Here is a 13,235-nt window from a genome sequence, read left to right as displayed (position 1 = left end):
GGAAGGAAGGAAGGAAGGAAGGAAGGAAGGAAGGAAGGAAGGAAGGAAGGAAGGAAGGAAGGAAGGAAGGAAGGAAGGAAGGAAAGAGAAAGAAAAGAAATGAAGACTTCCCTGGATACAAAGTCAATATGAAATTTTAAATTAAAAGTTATAGTTTCTCCAAAGGCATATGCATACTACCTCCAAAATCTATACAAATCAGGTGTGTGTACATATTTGGTTCAGAATCCTAGAATCTCTGAGAAGGGACCTCAGAGGTCATTTAGTCCAACCTGCAGCTCAATAGGGAAAGCAAAAAAAAAACAAACCTATGACATCTCTAACAATTATCCAACCTGCTCTTAAAAACCTCCAGCAGGAGATAGGCTCATTACCTCCCTAAGCAACACATTCTACTTCTGCACAGCTTTAAATATTAGAAAGTTTCCCCTTACATGACATTTGTGACTGAGAGGCAATGAGATCCAGTAGAAAAACTTCTGGATTTGGAATCAGGAGACTTGTTTGAATGGCCTCTCTGCTACCTCCTGGACCTCTGTAAAACGAAGGGATTGGATTAGCTAGCCTCTAAAATCCTTCCAGTCATAATCTGATCATTTCAGGATCTGATATAATATCTGAGATTAGCCTGAAGTTGTGTGAAGTATGGTTTGAACATACTGTATGAGCAATTCTTCAAGATGTAGGCTAATAAAGTCAACTCTGCTGTCCACACAAACCATTAATGGATGAAAGGAAAGACATGAATAATACAAAAATAGCTATTTGATATACCCAGATACAGATTCACACACTCAACTTCCTCCATGTCTGGCACCCACTCTTCCCTGACCAGGGACTTGGCTGGGTTGTGGAAAGTGATGAGGTCACAGATGGTAGTGGACCATTGCAGATAGGCTCCACAAACTGAAGTTTAGGGCTCCTGTGTCTCATGCTGCCCACATTCCCAAACTGGTGTTTCATTAACATCAGAGCACTAATAAATGTCGAGTTTCTGGAGTATGTATTTCCCTCATGTCCCACAACAATTTCCCCCATGTCTCACAACTCAGAGCATGTGGAAGAAAGAAAGCTATTTCCGACTTCTCGCTATGTCTGCCTCTCCCAGTCTCTGGGTCTCATTGCAAGAGATGAACTTTAGTCACTATTCTGAAAAGGAAATTTGCACTCTTAAACTGAAAATCTCAGCTATTCAATATCCAATTATTGTTGTTCAGTCATTTTAATCATGTCTGACTCTTTGTGACCCCATATGGAGTTTTCTTGGTAAAGATACTGGAGTGGTTGCCATTTTCTTCTGCAACTCATTTTACAGGTGAGGAAACTGAGGAAAATAGGATTAAGTCACTTGTCCAGGGTCACAAAGCTAGTAAGAGTCTGAGGCCAGATTTGAACTTAGACCTTCCTGACTTCAGACCTGGTGTTCTATTCACTGAGCCACCTAACTGCCTTATCCAATTATTACGGAGATTTCTATTTTTCTTCAATATAAATTCTTATGCAGAGATGTAACTAGGAAGAGAATAAGGGAAGCAGGTAGTTTCTCCAAGGATCTCCTCCCCCACCCCCCAAAGAGGGTATATTGACTTAGTTAAGAGACACCATACAAACCCTTTCACTTCACCATTTTGTTGAGGGCCAACACAGACCCCAGCACAAAAGGTGATAAGCCACCTTCCCTATGTCCACTAGTTTCATCCTGCTTTGCCTAAGATTGACAAATGTACCTAAGAGAACAGGGACTTTGTGTATTCTTAAGTAACTTTCCATAGGCTCTGCCTTCTTTGTAACTCTCCCCAGAGCTAGGAACCCAATAGGTGCTCAATAAACATTATTAGCCAAGGGACCTCCCCTAATTGAACAGCAGCTCCGGATCCCTCTGGCGTAATGGCACATCCCAGGCCTTTCTAACCAGAAGCCTTGGCCTGCTGTTTTATGGCAGGCACACATCAGTGGAACCCCCAGCAAGGAGCCTTCTGCTGACTGAGGTATAGGACAGGGCTCTCACAACCAGCTTCCCCACCCAGGCAGATGGTTGGACAGTGCTACCTTTAAAAGAAAAGTTGTCATGCACACCTACCTCACTGGGGTGTGGTGAGCACTCCCGGGGATCCAGCCAGCAGTGGGGAGATGAGAAGACCTGCCTGTAATTGGAAGCTTGTTTTCCAAAGGAAGCAGATTTGTAGCCAATTTCCAAATCCTCTTTTCTGTAAGTCCGGGGACCTGGCACCCACATCCTTATGGGTTTTGTGGGAAGAGGCAGGTGATGGAGCAGCTGATCTCATATTGATCATCAGTTCTATGGAGAGTTTTTTAATAGGATGGCATCAAACCATTTTCCAGATGAGGATAGAACAAGTAAAGAGTCTACACATTAACCGAACAGTGAGTATCTAATATGAATGGCAAGGACAATGTTAGAAAAGATCACCGTGAAAAAGGAAATCCCTGCTTTCCGTATTGGTGTATATGAGAACACACTCACACGGTGCATGTATCAAGTCTGGTCCCAGTATCTTATCTCCATCTGCCCTTTTGTGGGCATGTCTCCCCCCACCACTGTCAGTTTCTATTTCTTCCTCTGGGAACCATAATCAAATAACTGCTATCATTGTCACTGGAAAGGTTCTATTAGTCAGTCCCACTGCCGCTCCACTCACCATCGCTGTGACTTCCCTTACCAAACACACTCTCCTGGTCACTCCAGTTATCCCTTCCACATGGCAACTTTCCCCATTGTGGTTTCCATATATCAAGGGTTGGCATAAGAAATAAAATCGGAATTGGGGGGGTAGTTTTGCAGAAGCCACAGATGACAGGCAAAGGCTAGCAGATGATACAAAAAAAGTTTAGAAACTCAGAAATGCTTTAAAAATGTATAGTATTATATAATAGCAGTATATTTTATCTTTTGATACCATAATAATTCATGCATCTTCTCTGGCATGAAGGGAGAGTGAAAAAAATCTCATTCATATCTTCCAGAGCATGCCTCTAACCCCTTCCTGTGCCCCTGCAATAGTAGTTAAGTGACTTGACCAGGGTCACACAGCTAGTAAGTGTCAAGTGTCTGAGGTCAGATTTGACCACTGTGCCACCTAGCTGCCCTTAGCTTTTGTATGTCTCACTCTGACTCTCTTAAATCCAATTCACCAATGAGTCAAGCCGTCCTCCAATGATGTTCTTGGTTCTCTTCCAAAAAAGAACAAACAGCAGCAATGACAATCTCTAGCACTTAACGCAGTACTTGGCATGTAGTATAAGCACTTAACAATTTTTTTTTGTTTTTAAATGCATGCACTCCATCTTTCTCCCAAATCCATAGGAGCCATTCTCCAGTCAAATCCATAAGAGCTAGAATGCTTTTAGCTCATTGCTCCCTGGAAAGTAATAATTCGGGGGTTTTGATATGTGAGACCAAAGACACGCCTGGCACTCAGTGCCTACTCCTGTCTGCTGCTCCATCTAGCCATTATAATTCCTAGAATTTAGAGGTGAAGGGATGATCTCTACAATATAAGCTGCTGGAATGGACTCCTGGGGAGAATGAATAGCAGCAGCTTTCACAAACAGCTGTGCAAAGTTGAGCAGATGCTTAGAAGGGCAAGTTCTAAGGACATATTGATGAATAACTTCAGAGACACAGCCAGCGTTGGATGGGAAAGCATAGCATCTGATGGGCCAACCTGACATGCAGCAGTGTGAGATCGGGGGAGGACAGGTGAGGGTAGTCTTTTTTGAGAAAAGGGATTGGGATCATTGAAAGTCTTAAAGTCGAATGAATTCAGCAACAATCTAGAAAAAATAGGAGTTGTAGTGGCAAACCCAGAAGCTACCATCCAAAACCTGTTGGCAACACATGTACAAATAACATTAGTTAACTTTTCAGAGTCACATGCAAATGCACAGAAAGCCACATTTTCAGATATATATATATACATATATATATATACACACACATATTTGTGCATGCATATATAAAACCGTCATTATGCACCTTTAGATAATATATATATATATATTTCTCTGTATATAAAAATGCACATTATAGCTTAAAATTATATATGGGTTAATCAGACAGTGTTCAGTGTCACAACTTGATACATACATACATTTATTATCTTTCTGAATGCATAAACACATTTTCCCTGGGAACAATGACAAAGAAAACTCCTCCCAGATTCAAGGTGCTTTAAGGAGCGGTGACCATTCAGTAGTTCTCTAGTCATCGATGTTCTTTTATCAGCCAGCCAGAGGACGCAGACATTTAATCAAACATTAAAGGAAATAAAACAAGAAAAATTCCCAGTCCCCAGCCTTACACACACAGAATACACTCTCCAATGGGTTAACCCATTGTCAGTTGGGAGAGCATACACACAAAATGCACATAAGCAGGAAACACACATGGAGAAAACACACCCAGGGAACACGGATGTCAAGGGAACATCCATGGAGAAGTATGAACCAGGACACAGATGTGGCAAAGTCAGCTCGCACTTCTGATGCTAGAGGCTTGCCAATGTCTTCATTTCCCTTTGTGCTGTCCTCTGCTGGGTTTTCCATCTCTCCTCTACTGGACATCTCTACCAGCCTTATTATTACCAAGCTTCACTACCCGACCAACTTAATCCCAGCTTCTGGCTTAATTTCTTCAAGGCCACCCTGAAGTGAGTAAAGAAGCATAACTGGGAATGAGATTACATGCTAGTGCTACAAAGAACCAGAAATGGACATTTCATTTACAAAACTTTGTGGCAGATTAACCCTTAAGGTTCTTCTTTAAAAAAATAAAGAAAAACTAAAAACAGAGTGAGGATTATAGATTAAAGAAGGACTGAACAAATTGTGATATATGAATATAATAAAATAGAATTATACCAGTTAAGAAATGATGGCTATGAGGAAATCAGAAAAGTTTGAGAATCTCTGCATGAACTGATGCAAAATTAGTAAACAGAACCAAATGAACAACACACAATGACTACAAAAATGTGGATAAAACATCACTGACAGTCAAATGCCCTGTGCTTTTTTCTTTTCTTTTCTTTCTTCCTTTTCTTTTTGAGACCTATTTTTTCTTTAAAAATATCCCCTACATGTTCAAACTTTTCAGCTAATACTCTTGGAATCTTATCTCCTTAACAAGACAGGATATATATTTCCACCTTTCCTACTTACTCACTCACACTAAATCTGCTTTTTTGCCTTCATCGTGCCATGAAGTCCCTCAATCCATCCCTAGTCTCTTAGGCAATCTTCCCCAATCTGGCTTTGCTTGTTTAAAGCCTTGACTTTATTTCATATTAATTCCCTTCATACACTCCGGGTTCCAAACATGCTAACCAATTAACCATTACCCAAATTTGACTTGCCATCTCCCATTTCCGCACTTTTTTGTAGACTGCTATTCCAAGCCTTCGATGTGTTCTTAGAATCCCAACCACCCCAGTTCTTAATACTTTCTTCTTCCTAAAATTTCTTGTCATGTACTTAATGTTTGTCTGTGTTGTATGTTCCAGGAAGACAGAGACTACTTTTTTTTGCTGTTGTTTTTTTTCTATTTGTATACCAAATATCTAGCAAAATGCCTAGTGTATAAGAAGCAACAAATGTTGAATTGAACTGAATTTAGTTGAATTGATGTCTGCCATTTTCATAACCCACTGGGTGCTCTGACACTGTTCCCGACCCATTAATTCTCATCCCTTGCTGATCCTCACTATTTGACTTCTCTGCTTCTGCTCCGCTTCTGCTCTCAGGCTTCTGAGTATTCTTGGGAAAAGTCACAAAATCCAATTGATTTCACTCACTACAAATTTCTGGCATGTAGCATCAGCTGGGGCCCTCTGGCTGCTTTGACAATCCTCATATGCTGGTCCTATCAACAGTCTCCTCCTTCCCCACAATAAATGTTCTGAACCTTTTCCCTCTCTCTTCAAGCCCCTTTTGGCACCCCTGAGCCCATATTTATACCAGATGGTTTAGCCTCCCTAGTTACACTGAAAAGAATGAAGTCATTTAATGTCAGCTCTTTTATATACCCTCCACTCCTTAAATCTTCTCTTTATCATCACCTCTGGCCACAGAGGAGAGGCATCCCTCCTCCTTTCTAAGACTCGGTCTTAGCAAAGTGTGTTAAGGCTGCTTTTGACACCTACCTCTTCTCTTCTGGACATGGTTCCAGCAACTGTTCCACCTTTCTTATGAATTGCTAATCTCCCACTCTCCATTGGTCCTCTCTTCTTATTTCCTACCAATAAAGTACAGAATTCATTACCAGGCATTGAAGACCCCATATAATCTAACTTTAGAAAGGTAAGAATCCCTTCAACAGACTCTACTATCCAGATTACTATCTGTCCCTCCAACAGACCCTTCCACTTTCCCAGGTCTGAGCCTCTGCTCAAGCTGCTCCTGGTGCTTCCTCCTTGCCAGTTCTTATCCATCTATATGGTTTTCATTCATCCCTTAAAGTCCAGCACAAGTGTTGCCTCTTCCAGGAAGTCCTCTCTGATCCTCCCTTGAATCCTACCTGAATCATACATCACACAGTGATTTGCTTTGTGCCTCTCTACTATACTCCATCAAGCATTATTTTAGAGTAAGCTGTTGAAGGTGCATAAGGGCAAACTATGCCTAATCCAAACTTTATATTTCCCCTGGTGCCTAGCACACTACGCTAATGTTCTACACAGAACAGCTATGTAATATGTGTTAAGTTAGATTCAATTAAATACACATATTAGCAAAAATCTGCCCATTTGCAGGTAGGTCTGCCGAAAGAGAACCCTTGGGGTTATTCATATCCTTTAGGACTATTAATTCTAATTTCAAATAGGGCCAAAGTAAGACGTGGCAGGACCATCTTTCAAAGTTGTTTCAAAGGCCAAATGTCTCTCATTTGTACTTGTAACTTCTAATAGAGTCATTGCTATATTAATTAGGCTTATCCTAAACCAGGATTAATGAGAAACGTTTCCTGACTAATAGTCTTCTTTCCAATGGTGCTGGCACTTCAGCTGATGTCTAGTAGCCCTACGTGATTTCTTAAATTTCGACAGGGCTGGCATGGGCTTTTTCAGATGTCTGCGCTGTACTGGAAAGGAAACTCTGTCTGGTGTCACAGCATCTGATCTGAGACCAACTCATGTCACTTACTAACCACATAATCTTCTCCAAGGCTCAGTTTCCTCATCTGTAAAATAGCTATAATAATGGCTATATTTCACAGAGCTATCAGGAAATAAAATATGTAGGGTTGCAAAGGAAACCAATTGCATTGAAATGCAGTTTGGAAAAAAAGTTTATAAATCCCAGGTAAAGAATTTTTGCTCTTGTAAATGTTCTCAATTCTGAATATAAGTTGATATATGTGTATAAACACAAATACATGTATATGCATGTGTACATATGTGTGTGGAAAGAGACAGAGTAAGGGGGAGGGAGAGGGAGAGGGAGAAGGAGAGCCAGAGATGGGGGAGGGAGGAAGGGAAGGAGAGAGAGAGAGAGAGGTATTCATTTATGTATGTATGTAGAGGCAGCATAGTTAGCATTATTTTAATAAAGAGCTGTAGGAAATTTTCACCCCTCCAGCCGTGCAAATATTCATTTTTAGATCCCTCTCCCCATACACTACTCTGAACATGAATGAAACCAAATCACACCAACCCATAAAAGATACCCATTGTGTGTACACAGGAAGATAGCCCATTCCACAAACTGGTTTATAAAACATAACTTGAAGCTCTCTCAAATCTATGGGATTCATGAAGCTCATTTCTGAGCTGCCCAGGGTCTGCGCTGAGTTTCAGGTATTTTGTTTTGTGATTGTTGTTGTTTTTTTTTAAACAAGGTCAGAATGTTCCTATTCAAACCAACACAGGTCTCACCAAGCCCTAGTTGAAACCAGATCCTCATTGCCCCCACCCCAAGCTCCCTGAGCTCCCTGGATTGTATCTACCTTACCCACAATCCATGAAAAGACTTCTTTCCTAGCAAAGGCTACCACTTTAAATAGAGCCAAGAGGAGAAGGGGCTGGTGTTGGAAGACAGATGCAAAAGCACAAAATGTCCCTGAAGCCATAACCACTCTTGATTAATAAAGTGAATTTATGTCTTGCCCTCTGTTTTCACATTGCTTAAATAATGATCTGTACTCTGTGCCCTGGTATCCTAGGAGACAACATCACTGACTTCTGAGGAAGTGGTCATCTTGTCGATTCTCTTTTCTCAGGGCAGAATGGCCCACAGTCTACCCCAGGCAGATAGTTGGGTGGGTGACTGTAATTGAAAAAGAGCCAGGAGGAGGGAAGAGGTTATATCTGTCCCTTTCTTCAAGATCCCTAGGGCAGGACATTCCTCATCCTTCTTCTGTCACCTGTTTTAATGTTCCCACAACCCTGACATTCAGGAAGTCTGGCACAGATCTACTTTCTTTATCTACATCCGATCTTCAAGCCTATTAATTTCAGAGCTGCATCCTGACTCATATCCGTGGGTTCTCTATCTCTCTGCCCCTGTATCCAGGATTAGGACAGTGATGTTGCCAATAACACACACATATATACACTCAGGCATATATATGCTTGTGGGCACATGTGAACATAGACATACAGACATATGCATCACCACTGCCAAGTTAGGGCATGAGGAAGTGGAATCCAAAGGGTGAGGAGGTAAGGAATAGAGCCCAGGGGGCAGGGAAGGGGATGATGTGATGGGTTGGAGAGGATCAGATCCAGGGAAGAAGGACTGAAATACCTTCTAGGTTTAGGGTGTCAGGGGGGGAGGAGTCAGGATCACCAAGCAGGAGACAAAGTGTAGACTTGTCTAGGTATATCCTCATAAGGCAGCTCGATCCAGCCTTTCCCAGGGGACTTAAGGTGGTCCCTTCATACTGGGTCAATCTTCCAAGCTAGAGCTATTTTCTTTTTACAGGGAAATGAGAATAATACTGAACCCCACCCTTCTGCAGCACTCTCTCCATGCCAATTTAGGACGCATATCCCAGTACCATGCCCACCACTTCCTTCCTCGCTGCCTTTTCATCTCTCCATACACCTCCCACCACCATTTCTTGGATATGATACCTCATCTACTATTAATTTCCTTTTTCCAAATACTTTTTAACTTGAAGAACAGAATTCAGTCCAGGAATCAAAACTCTCCTGGTAGGAGCGTTGTATTTACAATCAAAAGAGACCTTAAAAAATGGAATCCAACCCCTTCATTTCATAGCAGAGAAAAGTGGGGCCCAGAATGTACAGTGACTTGCCCAAGATCATGCAACAAGGAAAGCTATTTAATTTCACGTGCTTTTATCAAGCACCTACTAGATGCCAGGCTTGGAGATATAAAAAGAAATCACAATAAGCCTTGTCTTCACAAAGCTTATGCTTTGCTGGAAGGAAGGGGAAAATACACAGAGGAGAAATGCAGAATATATACATAATAAATAGAAAGAATATGGAGGTGGGGAGCATTTGACAAATCAGAAAAGTCCTCCTAATTGGTTAGCTATGTAATTTGCTAAACTGGGATTCACAACTAGGTCCAAAGTTCAAAAGCATTTCATGCTTTTTGCAATTAATAATAGCAATTAATAACTCTTTCTAGACGCTGACTTTATTGGTCCTCTCTATGCTTCCTTCCACAGGAAAGAACACTTTTCATACTTTCTTTTGACCATTTATTATTTCTTCTTTATTATTATTTATTTCTTCTTTAGCATTTGCGCTCATTCTAAATGGTTCATGATGTTGGACATGTGTAGTTCTTCACAAATGTGTCAGAAGATTAGTTTTTTTTTTCTCTTTCTTGCCACATTTAGAACAAGGAGAAATTAAACTTCTTAAGGGCAGAGACCACTATCTTTCTTTTTTCTTTTTTCCCTCTTTCTTATTTGTCCTGTTTTCCTTCTTCCTTCTCTCTTTCCTTCCACCTTTTCTTTCTTTCTTCCTTTTTCCTCTCTTCTTTTCTTTCTTTCTTGTATTTAATAAATATTTCATAAATGTAGTTGCTGCCATCCAAAGTTAATCATCAGCAAATATTTATTAATTGTCTTCCATATGCCAGAGACTGTGCTAAGTGCTGTGGATACAAAAAGAGGCAAAAGATAGTTCCTGCCCTCAAGAAGCTGACAATCTAGCAGAGGAGACAACATGCAAACAAAAAAATACAAATAGGTAATATACAGGATAGAAAGGAAATGATTAACAGCAGGAAGGCACTAGGCTTAGAAAGGCTTCCTGTAAAATATGGAATTTAACTTGAGATTTAAAGGAAGCCAGGGAAGTAAGTAGACAGAGCAGAGGGAAGAGAACATTCCAAGCAGGAGAGACAGTCAAAGAAAATGTCCAGAGCTGAGAGATGGAGTGTCAGGTTCATGGAACAGCCGGGAGGCTAGTGCCACTGGATCAAAGACCATATGGCAGGGAATAAAGGATAAGGAGATAGGAAAGATAGGATGGGGCTAGGTTATGAGGGTCCTTAAATACCAAACAGAGAATTTTACATTTAATCCTGGAGGTGATAGGGAGTCACAGTTTATTGGGGAAGGGAGGTGACACAATTGGGCTTGCATTTATGCCTTAGGAAAATCACATTAGTGGCTGAATGGAAAATGGATTGGAGTAGAGAGATACTTAAGGAAAGCAGATCTGACAATGGCTATTATAATATTCTAATTATAACGTGACGAGGGCCTGCATTTGAGTGGCAGCTGTGTCAGAGGAGAGAAGGGGGCATATTTAAGAGATGTTCCAATGGGGGAATCAACAGACCTTGGCATCAGATTTATTTATGAGGGGTGAGAGATAGTGAGGAAACCAGGATGACTGCTAGGTTGTGAGCCTGAGGGACCGGAGGAATGGTGTTGCCTTCTAAACCCTACTCCCCTCTACATTTCCTATTATTTTAGAGGGCAACACCATCCTTCCAGAACCTGGAAGTGACAATGGAGAGAAGGAATTATTTCACCTCCCCCCAGCACATCCAATGAACTGAGAGGAATGAGTGAAGATGTAGCCAGAACTGGAAAGGGTGACAAGAGAGGCTATATCATCTAGGAGGTGTCCAGGTTTTAGTAATAGCTAACACACTGAAGGAGTGTGAGAGGAAGAGATTTAGGATGAAGGGAAATCTGTTGCCTACGGAACAGGCATTCCATAGGGTACAGTGGAAGGACTGGGTGGTATTTGGTTACAATTTGGGTGGGGGGGGGTAAGAGGAGAATGCAAATAAGGAAAGAGAAGATGGAATAGGTAATGGGATTTTAGAGATGCCCTACAGGGGTTCAGAATCACTGAGATATGAGGGTATAACTAGGTGTGAAAGTGTTCATCAAAGTGAAGGGCAGTTGGAGATCAAGATCGAGGCAAGTGCAGTATGAGATGGGAGGTCCACAAGTCAGATGGTCAGAAGGGATGTTCCATTTCACTATTCCTCTTCCCACTGAAGGTGTAGATAAGGCAGGAAAGGGAAAAGTATGAGATAGAAGACAAACATGAAGATCAAGAGAAAGAAATTCCATTCTCTACCAACTTTCTACTTTCTTCTTCCTCTTCCCTCAAGGGACAGATACAGTAGGAGATGGAAGGTCTAAGGTCAAAGAGAAGGTTGCTCTCCTTTTCACTGGAGGTTCTCCACGTCCTTCTTAGGAAATCAGGCTGTCAACCTTCCTTCATGGGACATACCCAGCCCAGCAGGACAAGGCATAAGGTACATAGTCAGAGGAAGGTTTGCCTCTGCCAGGATAGGGCCATGACAGACCTTCTAATTCATTTCCTCACCCGTGAAAAGGACTTAAACCTCTTCTGAGAAAAAAAAAGATAGAAAAAATGAAAAAGAAAATACATGAACATAGAGAACCACAGGGAAAGACTGTAACAAGAAAGTGAATATACTGGACTCCTCTCCTCTGCCAGTGGGGAATCTACTCCCAAGCAATTATGTTTACAAATCCAATCAACTCAGCTCCTTCTCTAAACCCTCTCCTCTCTTTTGCTTCATTCTTCATGCTGAGTTTGAAATATGGAGGAGGAGGAGGAGATCCTATAGAGTCACCTTTTTCTTGCATTTCCCAAGACCCCCTGACCCACCAACTATGACTCCCTGCTGTAAGATAGCAGGGGGACTGGTGAGTCACAGGCAGAGTGGACCCAGTCCTGTACCCCTGGAAAAAAGGGCAAGCTGCCCTTTGGGGTCAACCAATGCTTAGAAAACTTTCCAGGGCGCTGGGGCCAGTGATTTACAGCAGCTCTAATTTGGGCTCAGACACATAAATCAAAAGATTGTCTGCTGAGAATGAATTGCACTCGGCCCTAGGCCAGATGCAGGAGTCCCCGTTTTGAAACAATCCCAGTTAATCCTAGAGAATAACAGGCTCACCTGTTAAAAGGAATGGCAGGCAGTGGGGATGGGGCCTCTCTGCCTAAATCCCCCTGCAAGTTAAAACACAGCCAATGCCTTTAGCTTCCTTTCTAGATGGGTTTTGGAAGCTCCATTTCTTCAAAATCAAATCTCCCTGAGGCCATTTTGCCCCTCTTTGCTGACCTGGGATTGCAGACCCAAGAGATAGCAAAGCTATTTCAAAGAATTTTCTCACATGTATCAGATCAGAATAAGAGTCTCCTCCATCCCCCTTCTCACCCCTCCATTTCCATCCCTGACCTACCAACAAGATGGGCTTGCTTGACTGTTAAATCTCTCTGGTGGGAAGCGGGACTGATCCCTATACAATCTGACTCATAATACCTTCTTCCTACATACCAGCAGCCCCCAGGGGCACTATTTTCCAGCCACAATCTCACAAGGGCAATTGAGTTGTGCCAGCTGAACTAGAAGTTTGGGTTGTCTAAAAGCAGAGTGCTTCTGACTGATCTTCAGCCCCCAAATCCTTTTTGTTCGCTACCCAGAAAATGCCAGCCCTGAAGGGCCAGGTGGCTTTTTAGATCTGGATTCCATAATGCCACCTCATTCATCAGTCCTGAGGAGTATTTAGAGATAATTCCAAACAGAGCATATTTGAACTACTAATGGGGGAGGGGGAAAGAGAGGAGAGACAAAGACAGAAAGAGATGATGTTGTTGATCATTCTTAGAGAGGATCAATGACATCTGGTGGGTGATGTCTTGACTAGCAAATGAATTGGATTTAAGTGAGGCAGAGTCATGCAAATTTATCAACCTCTCTCTCTCTCCTCCAAAGTCATCTGAGTCCAGTAGCAAGACACA

At 41.9% G+C, this 13,235-nt stretch overlaps 1 long non-coding RNA gene across 1 annotated transcript in view; it reads right to left on the bottom strand.

Annotated features, from left to right (window-relative positions):
• Positions 1-4,111: 4,111 nt before the first annotated feature.
• Positions 4,112-13,235, bottom strand: part of LOC138151560 (uncharacterized) — a 46,028-nt gene continuing 36,904 nt past the window's right edge. The window contains exons 2-3 of the long non-coding RNA XR_011165859.1: positions 6,162-6,253; positions 4,112-4,665 (exon numbers count right to left, since the gene is read on the bottom strand). This is a non-coding gene — a long non-coding RNA (uncharacterized lncRNA). The remainder of the gene's footprint in view (positions 4,666-6,161; positions 6,254-13,235) is intronic.

This window comes from Petaurus breviceps, unplaced genomic scaffold (assembly GCF_028583685.1).
Source record: "Petaurus breviceps papuanus isolate PSGF00001 unplaced genomic scaffold, PetGlider_PUasm1.0 90903, whole genome shotgun sequence".
NCBI classification, from domain to species: Eukaryota; Metazoa; Chordata; class Mammalia; order Diprotodontia; family Petauridae; genus Petaurus; species Petaurus breviceps.
The sequence above is the reverse complement of the archived record's forward strand: the minus strand, read 5'-3'. Positions and strand labels throughout refer to the sequence as shown.